The sequence below is a fragment of the Akebia trifoliata genome, chromosome 8 (genome assembly GCF_017979445.1).
Source record: "Akebia trifoliata isolate Shusen 1 chromosome 8, ASM1797944v1, whole genome shotgun sequence".
NCBI classification, from domain to species: domain Eukaryota; kingdom Viridiplantae; phylum Streptophyta; class Magnoliopsida; order Ranunculales; family Lardizabalaceae; genus Akebia; species Akebia trifoliata.
The window spans coordinates 36,643,264-36,658,726 of NC_141382.1; the positions used below are offsets into that span (position 1 = coordinate 36,643,264).

At 35.3% G+C, this 15,463-nt stretch overlaps 1 long non-coding RNA gene across 1 annotated transcript; it reads left to right on the forward strand.

The window, feature by feature from the left end:
- The first annotated feature begins 13,387 nt into the window (after window positions 1–13,387).
- Window positions 13,388–14,340, forward strand: LOC147396637 (uncharacterized). The gene is made up of 3 exons (XR_015180694.1): window positions 13,388–13,466; window positions 13,564–13,689; window positions 13,840–14,340. It is a non-coding gene; the product is annotated as an uncharacterized LOC147396637 (long non-coding RNA).
- Window positions 14,341–15,463: the final 1,123 nt, after the last annotated feature.

A 15,463-nucleotide genomic window follows, 5' to 3' on the forward strand; every position in this document is an offset into this window, starting at 1 on the left:
GTTAAGAAATGAAAGTAATGGTTCAAAAAGAGTTAACTAAGAGTGGATAATTGTTCAGGTAGTAGAAAAATGGCCTCTCTTCATTTCAAGGTATGAATTTAGACATCCCATCCTCTCCACCAAAGGTGGTTATCTTGCTTGGCCATCTCTTGAAAAACTTAAAAAAGTGAATAAAAATGCATGAAAATACATATTAGATGTGGTGTATATATTGAGTGAAATGTTCTTTTAGAAACGAATTTTGATTTCAATATGACATTAGAGGTATCTTAAAGAAAATGATGACCATATAACCCCATTATCTTTTATGAATATGAGTGTTGATTTGAGTTTTTAAAGAGACTCCATGATGGAGTTCTCTTGAGGTCACAACCTTGATATATGTATGCAAGGCTAGAAGCTTAATGTTTCACCCAATCAAGAGGGTGATACACTTCTTCATCATTACCATGCATATGTGAGTGGGTGCATTGTGTACAACATGATACATAAGATATAGTAAGAAAAACAAGAGCTTCAACCCCCATCATTTCAATCAAATTTTAGTCCAACCTATCGAAAATGGGAGAGGGTATGCATTACATCATAAAGGATTTCTAAAAATAAAAGTAGAGGACTAGAAGTAGAATATGCAAACTTTGAAAATAAACCTGACATACACCCACCATGTCCATTAGTTGAGAGTAGATGGTTAGAGAGGAGGAAATTTGTTGATTGAAGGTTGAGAGGTGAGTGAAAGTTCTTGAGTAGAAGCTTGGGTTGAGAAAAAGTTAAAGTGATGAGTAGATATTTTGGTAAAGTTTGAGGTTGAGAGATAGGAGCTTGAAAGCATGCCTTTTTCATAGAAAATAAGAGTATTTATAGAGTTTTTGGAGGACTTTTAGGGATAAAGTGGTTCAACCTTAAAAATAAAGAGAATGGACATGAGGTTTAGGTTATTTCTTTTTGGATTTTTCATTTGTATGAGGTAAATGTGAAATTTGTGAAAAAACCTAAAAAGTATTATTTGATATTTGGTTTTTTGGTAAATAGAGATGAGAGAACAAAAAACACTTTTGAGAGAGTGAATAGGGGAGTGACATATGTAAAGGTGAAGTGGTATGTGAAAAGTAGACCTTGGTTCATTTTTAAATTATTGAACACATGATAATTAAAAACTTCTTTATTTTATTGGAATTAAAAAACATAGACTAACAAGCTCGACTAAAACTCGAAAAATTAAAGAAAGACTAACATAACTGAAACAACTAACTGAATTTAAAGAATTAAAAAACATAGACTAACAAACTCGACTAAAACTCAAAAATTCAAAAAAGAAAAAAATTAACGTAACTGAATTTAAAGACTGACGAAAACTGAATTTAAACTAAAAGAAAACTCAAAGACGCTTCTCTACAAAGCGAGGAGGTCCTTCTAGGTAGATAGACGTAATACTATGGTGCAAGGGTAGACAACTTGGACTTGACATTGGTGTTTTGGTTAGACGACTCTTTTGACGGACCCAAAATAGCATAGATGATAGTTTAGAACGTTTAGGAACAACTATTACCTGAGTGGAAGTACACCTAAGATTATCCATTGATTTTGAATGTTTGACTATAAACTACATGATTAAAATTTTGATATAAATTAGCCCAAGTCTGGTGGAAAACATCGAATCTAAATGCACTATAAGTCTATCGTGACCAAGAAAATGAAAAATGTTAGTCACGGGTCTACCCTTTTTGGGGATTGAACCTTTGATCAAACAAATTAATTTGACCCTAAGATCGAATCTTTGGTATGAAATAGTTTGAATCTTTGAACCTAAAATCAATTGGTCTAATCGATTTAGTATTGGCCAGTTAGAATCATTTGCCAATTTGGCCAACTGGTTTAATTGGTTCATAACGAATTGTATTTTTATTTTTTTTTACCAATTGGGTCGGATCGATATTGTGGGTTTAATTTGAGAGGTAATGATCAGTTCACCCACTTACCTTTTAAATGGATTGATTAGAGCAACCTGGGAACACCCACTATCGGTTCGGGTTGTGACCTATAGGAAGGCTCCTAGACTCTAGGTTTACTATATGTAATGCAATTTATCTGATCATCCTTGCCCAAGTGCATTTATGTATTTCTCAAACGTACTCAATCAGACGGTATGTGGTAACTTTTTGATATTTGTATAAGTATTCAAAGTGATAATCTGAGATTCCAACCCAAATCTCTAAAGTCGAAAGCAGTCAGTTTAATCCCCAGTTGAGAGGAGGCACATGATGTTGAGCAAAGGCACTCTTAAGTCTCATCTCGTCTAGAATAGACGTTGTTTATCCCCCTAGTACATGAGATACAGCGGGGCAGGTTCTCGTTTAGACACTGATTTTGACTAAGAAGTGCAATTGGTACAACTTATATTAGCTTTGATATATCGTATACGTACAAGTCTAGGGTTGTAACTTCCATTAATGGTTTAGCATCCCACAAGGGGACCAACCACGCACTAGTACTACGTTGGTAATAGAAACATTTGACTTTGCGGCTTACAATAGGACAAAGACTCAGGTCACTCCAGCGTGGGTGTATTGATATATCTTTCACAGTCACCTGATCAAACGGAACTGATGCCCCGATTTTACATACTATAAAGGTAAGTGACTAGAGTTGTGGTTTTCATGAATGATGTCACGCCTCACGAGAAGACCAGGCCATGCACTATTGTCACGTTGGCTAGAAGGGGCATGCAAGCGTGCAATGCAACAATATAAACGTGCTAAGGATGTGTGCAAAGTAGGGTGGGTTGTGCCCGGAGCATTTTTCATATGAATGGGCCAGATCAAACCATTAAAATATAGATATTAGAAAACGTAATTACAAAGCATAAAAATATCTATAATATCAAGATCAAGGCATGCACATCAAAATATATATCAATTAGGATCATGACATATCAGATAGGCAATCAATCAAGATAGTGCAAAAGAGAACAAAGATGATCAATCAATCAGGACCACACTAAAAAGAATATCAATCATTGATCAAACATGAGCACAAGAACCACCAACAATTTTTCCTTCTTTTTTATCAGGTAGACTTGTTGCATTTTTAACAAAAAAAATTCCCTTGTTTTATTAAGTTTTTTACTCAAGAATCCTTGGGTGAGGACCAAACTAGCTTGACTACCACAATAAGATTTCAAAATTTTACTAAGGGTCATTAGGCCATGAGGCCCTTCATGTAAGCAATCCAATGTCACAACTTTCTAGATTTAATGAAAAAGCTTGGACCTAAAAGTGAAATTCACATTTTTTATTATTTATAACTTTGATCCAATGTTTTTAAAATGAACGGCTATGAAATCAAATTTAAAATGAAAATTAATTTTTAAGAAATTTTTTGAAATATATATATTTTTTAAGTTATTAGAATTTCATCCACCACAAGCATGTGGAATTGGATCACTCTTGGATGCCACGTGGCGAGGTCAATGACTCTTAGTAAGAAATCTTACTAAGTTAGTTGGCTAACCCTACTCCTTGGCTATCTTTTGAAGCTAGGAAAGAGAAATTAATTTTCTCATTTACAAAAAAGTTACGTGGAACCATATCAAAGTTAGACTTGAGTACCAAACTTTATAAAGAGATGAGTTTCTGTGATGAAAATGCAACAAGTATGAAAAAATTAATTTTAAAAGAAGAAAAAGTGGGCTAGTCATGATTTATAAAACAAATTTGTTTTTTATTTTTTATGTACTGCTGCCAGCAACCACCACACTCACAACCCAAAGAATGCAAATTTTAAACAATTTTTTTTGTTTTATTGCTATCAACATACGTAGCACTTATGCACCATACTCACAACAAAACAAAACAAAAAAACTATTTTTTTTATATATGTTTGCTGCCAGCAGTATCAACTCAACTCCTTTATAACATGCACGACCTACTGCGTTTTCACTCATGAGATTGAGTTCTATTAGAACTCTCTCTCTCTCTCTCTATTGATCTCCTTATTCGACCCAAACTCACTTCTTTGATTTTCAATCGTATATGAAATCTCCACCAAACGAACTTGCAGCAGTCCTTTTTTATATGAAGAGTTAGAAATCAATTAGGACTCATCCTCCTCTCTCTTATCTTCTTTGTTACCATATGTGCAAGACCCCACTAATATTTGTGGCTACTATCTCTTTAAAACACTAGAAATTGAGTTTTAATAGACTTTTATTATTAAAAGAGGTCTGTAGTTGGTCATTTGACCAAGTCTTCAATAATAGTAGTTTTAATTTAATTTTGTTGGGTCTGATATTTTGTCCTGGTCCATAGGAAGTTGTTTATTGGGTTTGTTCATTTTTTCCTGATCTTTTGGTTGTAGTTATAGGTCAGTAAGAATGTGCTTTAGTGGACCTATTCTTATGTTTCAGTTGGTTGTGTACCTATATATATGCTAGTTTCAGTATGAATAAAACAACTCAATTTACTCCTTTGTTTTGTGCTCAATCTATCAACTCTCTTCATACTAATAGTTTACTAGCAGTGGTATCAGAGCCAGGTTAGAAGATTAGTGAGTTATAAGCAATTTAAAAAAGTGAGTGAAGCTGAGGAAGAGTCTGTGAAACTGAGACATTGCCAAAAGTGAGATAAGAGAGATTTAAAGAAAAAAGAAAAAAATGGTTCGTGAGACAATTTTGAAGCAGTAGCTTACCATTTTTTTCAAGTGCAACAGTGATTATGGCCTCTGAAAACTTTGTGCAACGAGCAATTCCATGCTTTGATGGTCATTATGATCAATGGAGCATGTTGATGAAGAATTTTTTTAAAGGTATGTTTGATTGCATGGAAAGTGACTTTCCATGGAATTTGAAATCCATGAAAAAATAGTGGTGGAAAATAGGTAAGGTTGAAAAATCAAATTTCATTGTTTGATTTTAGTTGGATAAAATCATGGAAAAAATATGAGAAAAAAAAGATAAGATGAGGAGGAAGAGGGATAGGGAAGGATGTGATAGCGACGGCGACGATGACGATGGTGGCGGTGGAAGTAAGTGAGGAAGAAGAAGGGAGAACGTGATGGTGATGGTGGCGGCTGCGGAGATAAGTGAGGAAGAAGATGATGAGGAAGATGGGGGGAAAACGTGGTGGTGGTGGAGGAGGAGGAGGTGAGGGATGAAGTAGAAGGAGAAAAAGAGAGAGAGATAGGAGATGGTCGGAGATGGTTATGATAGAAACGAAGACGGCGACGGCGACGGTGATGGTGAGGATGACGATGACGACGAGGTTAGTGTAATGGTAATGGTGGTGGTAGGAAAGAAGAAGATATGAGTGGGAAAGAATTGGGGATGAAAAATATGGGTGGATTTCACATTCCCACCCATATGGATAGGAAAGTAAAATCCATGGTTTTGTGGACTTTTTGATTGGGGTGGAAAATGAATTTCCATGGAAATTGATTTTCCACCCAATTTTTCATGTGTAATCAAACATACCCTAAGTCTAAGGAGTATTGGTAGATCGTTGAAGTTGGAGTAGCAGAACCAGCAGTAGGTACAACGCTATCAGAACAACAAAAAATTGATCTTGATAGACAAAGGTTGAAGGATCTTAAGGCCAAAAATTATCCCTTTCAAGCAATTGATTACTTAATCTTGGAGACCATTTTTTGCAAAGACACCTCCAAACATATTTAAAACTCTATGAAAAAGAAGTATCAAGGATCAGCAAGGTAAAAAAGGCAGCAACTTCAAGCTCTTCGTTCACAATTCGAAATGCTTCGGATGAAGTCAGGAGAGTCAATTATGGATTACTTCTCATAAACGATGGCAATCGTCAACAAGATGCGGATCCACAGCGACACCATAACAGATTTTACAATTGTAGAAAAGATTCTTCGATCAATGACTTTAAAATTTAATTATGTTGTTTGTACTATTGAATAATCGAAGGACCTTGATGCACTTTTAATTGATGAATTGTAAGGATCATTGTTGGTTCAAGAGAAAAAAAATTATTCAGCAAGATAATGAGGAGCAAGCTTTAAAGGCTTCAATTGATAATAACGCTTCGACACAAATAGATCAGCAAATTGAGGTCGAGGTAGAGATAGAAGAAGAGGAGGTCGAGTCAATAGAGATGGAGGCAGACAGTATAAAAAATCTAATTTTGACTTTCGAGGCAAAGGGAGAGGACGTGATCAACAACCAGACAAATCCAAGGTAGAATGTTTCAGGTGTCACAAGCTTGGCCATTATCAATCTGAATGTTACACCAGATTGCCCCAAGACAAAGGAAGGTGGGAGAGATCGAATTTTACAGAGAAGAAGGAAGAAGAAACTCTATTGATGGCGTTCCATGTCAACGAAAACAAGCTTCAACCAAACATATGGCATTTGGATACAGGCTACAGTAATCATATGTTTGGTAGTAAGTCATTATTTTCTCATTTAAATGAAGAATTTCGTATTGTTGTAAGCTTTGGTGATAATTCTAAAGTAAATGTTATGGGAAGGGTGACGTTCAAATCAAGACTACAAATAATAACATTGAGACTATGTCAAATGTTTTTTATATTCCTGATTTGAAAAGTAATTTATTAAGCCTTGGACAACTACAAGAAAAAGGATATGATGCCACAATTAAGAATGGTGCTTGTGAAATCCATGATTCTAAAAGGGGTCTAATTGTTCATGCTAAGATGACAGCAAACAAATTATTTTTACTACGAGTGAGACTTTTCAGAGTTGTTTAATGGTCAAGGAGAATGATTCAACATGGCTTTGGCATCTTCGCTATGGTCATTTGAATTTCAATGCATTAAAGACTCTTTCTCAAAAGAACATGTTGACTGGGCTTCCTCAAATTATTCCTCCTAACAGAGTATGTGAGAAGTGTGTTGTCGACAAACAACATTGGGAGCAATTTCCATAAAAAAAATCATGGAGAACAAAGAAAGTCATGGAGTTGGCGCATTTTGACATTTGTGGACCTATAAACCCATCATCTAATGGAGGTGAAAGATACTTAATTACCTTCATTGACGATTATAGTAAAAAATTTGGGTTTATTTCTTGCAAGAAAAATCAGAAGCTTTTAGTGCATTTAAAAGCTTCAAGGCACATGTTGAAAATGAAATGGGCAAAACCATTAAAACTCTTCGTACAGATCGTGGTCGAGAATTCTGCTCAAAGGAATTTAATGTTTTCTGTGATGAGCATGGTATTCAGAGACAATTGACAGCAGCTTACACACCCCAACAAAATGGAATCTCGAAGAGGAAGAATCAAACAATTCTAAATATGGTGAGAAGCATGTTGGCAACCGGGAGAGTTTCGAAGAAATTTTGGCTAGAAGTAGTGAATTTGAGTGTCCATGTTTTGAATCGAAGTCCTACATTTACTATTCAAAACATGACACCAAAAGAAGCTTGGAGTGGACGAAAGCAAACCGTTGATCACTTTAGGGTTTTTGAGTGCATTGCATATGCGCACATTCCAGATGAGAAAAGGAAGAAGCTAGATGAAAAAGGTGAAACATGTGTCTTTCTTGGAATTAGTGAACAATCCAAAGCTTGCAAATTGCTCAATCCTACCACAAAGAAAATTGTCATCAGCTGTGATGTTGTTTTTGATGAAGAAAACACTTGGAATTGGACTGAAAGTAGTCCAGGGCAATAGCAAATACCTGTGAGTTTTGATGGAAAGAAAGAAGAAATGCTGATGCAACCAATACTGTCGACTAGTACTACATCACTGCAATTAGATCAACAACCACAACAACCACAAGACTCCAACGAAAATCAGACAGCAAAGGAAACTTATCGATCTCAACGAATCAGAAGGAGGCCAGCATGGATGGAAGAGTATGAGGTTAGTGATGTTCAATCTGATAATTATGATACAATTACTCATTATGCTTTGTTATCAGATTGTGATCCCATTACCTTCCAAGAAGCTGTCAAGGATTCAAAATGGCAAAAAGCCATGAATGAAGAGACCAGGTCTATAGAAAAAAATAATAGTTGGGAGCTGGTTGAACTGCCAAAAGGACAGAAATCCATTGGTGTTAAAGGGGTTTATAAAACAAAGTTGAAAAAAGATGGGGGAGTTGACAAGTACAAAGCTCGGCTCGTTGCCAAAGGGTACAAACAAGAATGTGGTGTTGATTATAAAGAGGTATTTGCTCCAATTGCAAGGCTTGACACTATTCGTTTGGTGTTATCCATGGCTGCCCAGAACTCATGGTCTATTTATCAACTAGATGTAAAGTCTGCATTTTTGCATGGAGAGTTGGAGGAAGAAGTCTATGTTGACCAACCCCCTTGATATGTGAAGCAAGGCTATGAGAATCAGGTATACAGGTTAAAGAAAGTACTATACGGACTGAAACAAGCACCAAGAGCTTGGTACAGTCGTATAGTTGCTTATTTTACTAAGGGAGGTGTAGACACCCCAATTTTGCACTCGCCTAAGTAATCAACTCATCAACCCGATCACGACGATTCCCAATGATGGATGATTATTCCAATGCTTTATTTGTTACTAGATATGTTTCAAAAATTCAGATGAGGAATCTCAAACTAACAAAATTGTATAAATCACGCTATATTAGAAAATTATAACCCCAAAAACATAGAAATCATCATCTTGCAAACAAAAAGAAGCTTTACGATAAAAATCACTAAAAAATGATCAAATTATCAAAATACCCCTAAAATCAAAACATCCTTAGAACCCCCTTACGCTTAGGAAAACCCATTTGAATACATAAAACAACAAAATGAAATCAAATAAACCATTTCGTCAATTTTCACCAAATTCAACAAATTTATGAAAATGCCCCTCATAAAGGTTGACAATCATTTCAATTCACATTTACTGTTATTACACAACTAGAAGCTGCAATACCATTAGGGACTTAGGGGCCAGTAATTAGTGAACAACCTTGCTCGATGATTTTAGGAATTGGATGTGCTCAACTCTAACAATTAGAAACCCCCGTCGTAAGAAAAAATTCTTCAATCCAATGGCTAGAATTCACCAAGAAGGCTGAATTTTGTTGTGACATATGTGTGGGTCCATCAAGAGGCTAGGTGGGACAAATATTCATGGGATCGATAGGCATGAAGATGATTGTGGAGCTAGCACCTGCTGTTTGGTTGATGGGTCCACTTTCATCTCAAATTCACTCTTTCATAGAGACTAGAGGGAGGGAGAGAGTGAGTGAGGATATGAGGAAGGATAAAGCAAAGAGAATGTTCCGAAACTCTGGTATTGCCCAAAGAGGATAAGATAGGAAGATGGACTACTGCATGTAGAGCCAGCACTATATCTGTACATGAATAACTATCATCAATTAAGGGAGGGAGGGATTTAATTAGGTGCATGGATGGATGAGGGGTGGCTTTTCCACTTCATGAAAACTACATCATGTTTGATCTCCGGCAGAGTACACTACGTCATATTGCGGATTTGGCGACGCCCCATTTGCGCTAAAAACGACTGCTAAAGGCAGTCGTTAATTGCGACAGTTGTTAACCGTCGTTTAAGCGTCGTTTCAACGAAATAAGTAAAATTTGGGGTGCCAATAGCCACTCTAACAAACTTTTTTTATTTTTTATTTTTGTTGTTTTCAGATCGTCTCTCTCGCTCGGTTCTCTCTCTCTGCTCTTATCTCACTTTCACTCTCACTCTCACTCTCGCTCTCGAATCCGTCGCTCTTCTCACTCTCTCCCGAATCTGTCTGTTACTCTGTCTGTCTGTCTCTCTCTCTCTCTCTCTCTCTGTCTCTCTGTCTCTCGAATCTATCTCTTTCTTACTCGACGCTATACCGATTTCAATAAGTTTGAAGTCGTCTTCTTCTAAGTTTCGATCTAGAAGGTAAATCGATCGGAGTTTGATCGAAAGACCTGCGCTCGATCTCTCACTACAGAATCTGTGATTTTGATCGAAGGTTTTAGTGATTTAGGGCAGAATCGATCGGAGTTTGATCGAAGGTTTTAGTGATTTGTTCGATCTCCCTCCATTTGCTTGGTTTGTGATCGAAGCTTCAGGTATGTTAAAGTTTTTATTGAATCTCTGATTTTCCTTAATTAATTTAGGGTTTCAAATGTTTTCTTCAATGTTAAAGCATGTTTTAGGGTTTGGTTATGGAGTTTTATATCATGATCTAGCTGTTATATCTCTTTAATTTCAGTTTTGAACATGAGTTCTTGCCTTTCTTACCCTTCTTTAAGCTCAATTTTAGATTTGATTATCTTTCATATTCATCAATTTGAGTTCTGTTTGGGAATCGAAACTTTATTTTAGATCAATTTAGGAGTGAGCAAAACTATTATGACATTTGAATGATTTTAAGACATTTGATCCAAATTCCTGGAATTTCACAAAATACAAGGGTGGACAAATAGATGGCCTTTGACATCTCTAATCCATTGAGTTTTCTTTGGTTATTTGCTTCTCTTTAAGCTTCTTGCAAGTGGAGTAGCAGACAGATAAAATTTAAATGCAATTGATTTTCTTTCGACATTCATGTATGGTTAAAGCTTGCATGCTACGTGTATGACGTCTTGTATGGATAGTATCCAAAGATTTGGGGCTGGTTGAACAAGTCATGTTCTTCAGTGCATTATATCCAGAGTCAAATCTTCTGATATTGAACATCAGTTCATACCTACTTCTTTCTCTCCTTCACTCTAAGAGTCAGTGTAATTGCACTTTACCCCTGAGTACATTAAGGACTTGAATTGAATTAACTTCAAGTTGAATATTTCTTCTATTTGGGGTTGTACACAGCTTCCCTCGAGTATGTCTAAAATATCTCAATTGACTCTTTTCTCTTCTTAATTTATCATCTATTGGAGCTGCTTTTACATTTTTTCTTCCAATGTATTCGGTTCTATTTTTTTCCTAGGTTTCCCGCTCATCTATCTCAACACTTGCATATATATAATATATATATATATATATATATATATATATATATATATGCCGTTCAATGTAAGAGCGTGATGTTTCTTTTTTGTCCACATTTAGGTTTGACGTAGTTAGTCTTAATGTCTGTCAGCTTATGGACTTTTCGTTTTATATTGAGAAGTATAAATTTTATTGATGGGAGGAAAAGATGATCTCCAAAGGAAAACTAAGAGTAATAAACTATTACTTTTACAAAGCAAAGCTCCTCTAAATAGTTCTTTAAAGAAAAGCACTTGTGAATTCTTGCATTTTAGGCTTGCTTTTATTTTGGGGGGAAGGCTTTCAAAGAGTTTAAGGGGTTTCTTTGAGGATTTTGTTGTTGGTTGGAACTTTATTTATAATTTGGAGGTGATTTAGTGTTTTCCTTTTCTACTTTTGATAATTTTTGTATTAAGGGTCAGCTTGACCCCATTTTCTCTTTTCAATAAAATTTCAACCTAACAAAAAAAAAAGAAAACCCTTTATGTCTATTTTACACCAATACAACACAACATCCAAAACACTTATAATGACTTTCTGCATAGAATGGTCCTTCCATTCAAAAGTTCTCCTGTATATCTTCTTCCATAAGTCCTAACAAACCTCAATTATGGGTCTGTCTCATAGGATTCTAGATGTGGACCTCCATTTCAACCATCCAACTCTGAGTTTATGGACACTATTTTCTTAATCTCTAGTTCTTATGTACAATAGGGGCTCCAAATTTAGGTGTAATGTTCACAAATAAGTGAGAAGAATTGAAAACTTAGTTGGCAGGTCCAAAGAAATTTAATGTTCATTAGAACTACTCTTAGATCCCTCTTAAATGTTCATATTTATGATTTTGTGCATCATATTGTGTAAGTTAATCCATCTCAACATTTTAATTAATCTTTGCTAAAGTTGATTTATTCTGTTTTTTTTTTTTTTTAAGTTGCCGAACATATTACTTCATAAAGCATTGGTTCTTATTTTTTTGTATAAATTATTTCTTTAAGTTTATTTTTTTAACATGTATACATCAGTTTTATGAAAATGAATCATCGATCTAGCCGTCCAACTCTAATTCAATGGGACAACTTCCTTCTATTTCTCTTTATTAACCTATACATATTTTGTATAAATTCAGATGTAAACCTATAGATCTTCTTTGAGTTATAATGCACTAATTTGAAGATGATAATAAAATGTGGCAATTTTCCTTTTAAATTGAAAAAAAGTAAATTATCCTTTGTTTCTACCATATGTTTGAGGGTTACTAAATTGAAAAACTTACCACACCGCAAGAGAAATGAATAGTGAAAGGGGTTGGCTCAATGTCAATTTCAAATAGATAAGGGCAAGAGAATGAATAGTGAAACTTCGAGGGATTGGCTCAATGTCAATTTCAAATAGATAAGCGATGAAAGTTCGTAAGTCATGAGTTCGATACCTAGTATGAGCATTAATTTATCAAGACCACCTACGAGGGCGCACCCTCACTTACCTGATGCATGTGATGTGTAGCATTGCACATGTCTCGGGACTAGTCCTTGGACAAGGTTATGGTCTATGAATTGAGCAAAGCCCAGATATGAGCCTGATCCATTGTTTACAGGGATACCAAATTATCAAAAAAATAAAATAAAAGAGGACGACAAGTAACAAGTTTTATAATTTTGATTGGGATTCATTCATTGATCCAATAGTTTTATAATTTTCTTTCTTCCAAGAGGAGTCTAGAGCACGCAAGTTATTAGAAGAGAAATTGTTTTTTTATGCCCAAACTGGAACATTGATGCAACCTTCCTTTAATATTGGAAGTTCTTCTAAAGTATAAATTTTAATTTAATTAAATAGTAGATTTCATTCATATTAAATGTTTGAATTTATAAAATATTTATATTGCATCTATTGTTTTGCAATTTTATAGGCAAGACACGATACAACAACAACAGGATGCCCAATCAGATCGATCAACTGCGCAAACAGCTAGAGGCCGTTGTAAGCTGCTCCGTATACGAAAGCCGTGTGATCCTATTGCCGTAGGGAGAGTGACATGTGTGTCTACTACTGATCCAGATTGTTACAATGTCATTATTGATGATATCCTTGTTGGGAGTGTGGAATTACAAAGTGGGGAAGGAACTTTTGAAGATTTGACAATCGGAGATGTCACTGAATGGCCCAAATTCAGGATACAATTTTATTGATGAAGAAATGAAAAAAAGGTAATTTAATTTCGTATATGCAGTTACATTATTCCTTATTAAAAAGATATACTTAAATGTTGTGTTGATACAATTGCAGATGCAGAAAGAGATCTAATGTCAGGTCGAGAGTAGACTTTAGACTTATTTTTGGTACATTTAGTTTTTGGTACATTTAATTTCACTACATAGACTTTTTACTTACGTATGTTTTACGATTTCTTTTATAACTATTTTTGTTGTTGTTAATTAACCCCTTTTTAACTCCGCTAATGTAAAATTATATGTTTTACATTGCCGGTCCCAAGCCCGGATAAAGGAAGAGGGAAAAGGATGGTCCCAAGGAGGAGGTAAAATTATATGTTTTACATTTAAAATTATAAATGTTGTTTCTTGTTCCCAGTGCTCTTCAAACATTTCTGATCGTATATTACTTTCTTCAATCAGGGCCAAGATATTTACAAGTCGTGAATCTCGACATGATTATAAGAAGACAGTCTGTGGTCTTTTTCACATTTAGGAAATATAAATTGACTTTGGGATTTTGAGCATCCTCTAAGCTACCCCGAAAAGGTTGTACGATATATCTGACATCAAATTTGCAGTGGTGTGGATTTATAAAGTTAATGCTTGGTTGTCATGGATTTAGCTTTGTTGATTTTTATATTGAATACTGAGGAGAATTGTGTGGAATCTTGACCTTGTATTCTTGAATCTTTTCAGGTGAAGGCAGATCTGTCTATGTGAGAAATTTACCGTCTACCGTTACAGATTCTGAAATTGAGCGGGAGTTCAATAACTTCGGTAGAATCAAGCCTGAAGGAGTGGCCATCAGGAACCGCCAGGTCCATTAACTTAGCTGCCTATATTTTTTACTAGTGTCCCAAAAACCTTACCAGACCTACCACGGCCCATTTAACTGATGAACTAGTTCCAAAACTGTCTGGATGAATGCTGGCACTGAATTTGTTCAGAAGCAACTCCCAACGTAAGGTCTTTTGAACCAGCACTTACTCCCCCAAATTTATCGTTTTGAAGTTTTTATTGTATTACAGTTATCCAAGATGGTGATAAACCAATCATCAACCTTAAGGTATGCCATTCTTAGAAATAATATTTGGTAACAGAGGAGGTTGACAGTTTACTTCTAAATCTCAAATTTCATAATTCCACCTATCCATGTTAGATGTTGCACACATTAAAACAGATTTTAACTTCATCAAGGCAATCTATCATCAATATAACTAGATTGTTACTTGTTAGGACATTTGATCAGGGTATTTTTTTAAGCTTGCTAATCCAAGACATGGATCAATTGATCAATGTGACCAAGCCTCTAAAACGTGTGCCGTGTTTGAAACATGTAGGTGAGGAAGTAAGCGTTAGCTTTAGTATTTGAGCTGTTTTCATGTGTTGCATAGACAAACTGGAAGGAGAAGAGGAGATAAGGTTCTCTACCTTATGATTAATAGCTAAATCATTGTGTCCAAAATTGGTGCAGGGATATTTTCTTGGCAACCCTTCAACAGATACTAAGTTCGATCAAAACTCATTAATCTCATATGTTCATGGTATGGCGCTTCTCTCTGATGAACTTGATGAGGTAAATCAATTTCTTATACTCTTATCTAACAATATATTATCAAGGTTGCTAGTGAACACAAATACAATTATAAGAAAAATTATTGTTTACATTGCTGTTTCTAGTCGACAAGGAACAATTGTGGAGAAGAGTATGTCAATGTAGATCCCAGCAATGCATTGTGTCTCAAGGATCTTCAAGCTGTCTCAAAGGTCAGGGTGACCAATTTCAGTTCTAAGTATTACAATTCTCATGGTTCTGGCAGCTTTAAGCTGATATTGTGGTATTGCATTTACAGTCTATTTCACAAGTTTAAAAGCGCACATTTTGGAGCCCAAGTGTGTGTGGTAATCCGCTCATCCCACATGTTAATGTCTTACCTTTGATGTTTTAAATATATATTTTTTTTTAATCATGCGCTGACTAAGAATCCTTGGGAGATCAGAAGGACAAGGAAAATATTCCCTTAAAACATAATTTCAGTGTACACATCTCTTTTTTTTCTCTCTCTCTTGTTTTTTTTGGCTTTGGTTTAGACATAGTTTGAGACTTGAGGGACCAAAGATAAATTTGTTAGGATGAACCATACGTCGATTCAATCAGGACCGTAGAATTGGGAACCTTTACTTTGAACTTAGCTCCTCAATTGGATCTTGGCTTGGTTCATGAACTAAAACTTAGTCGGACAAAAATATGTAGGAAATTATGAATCAATGGGTCTAAAAGGCCCATAGTTTTAAAATTTTAACTGCTTACTGGGCCAAT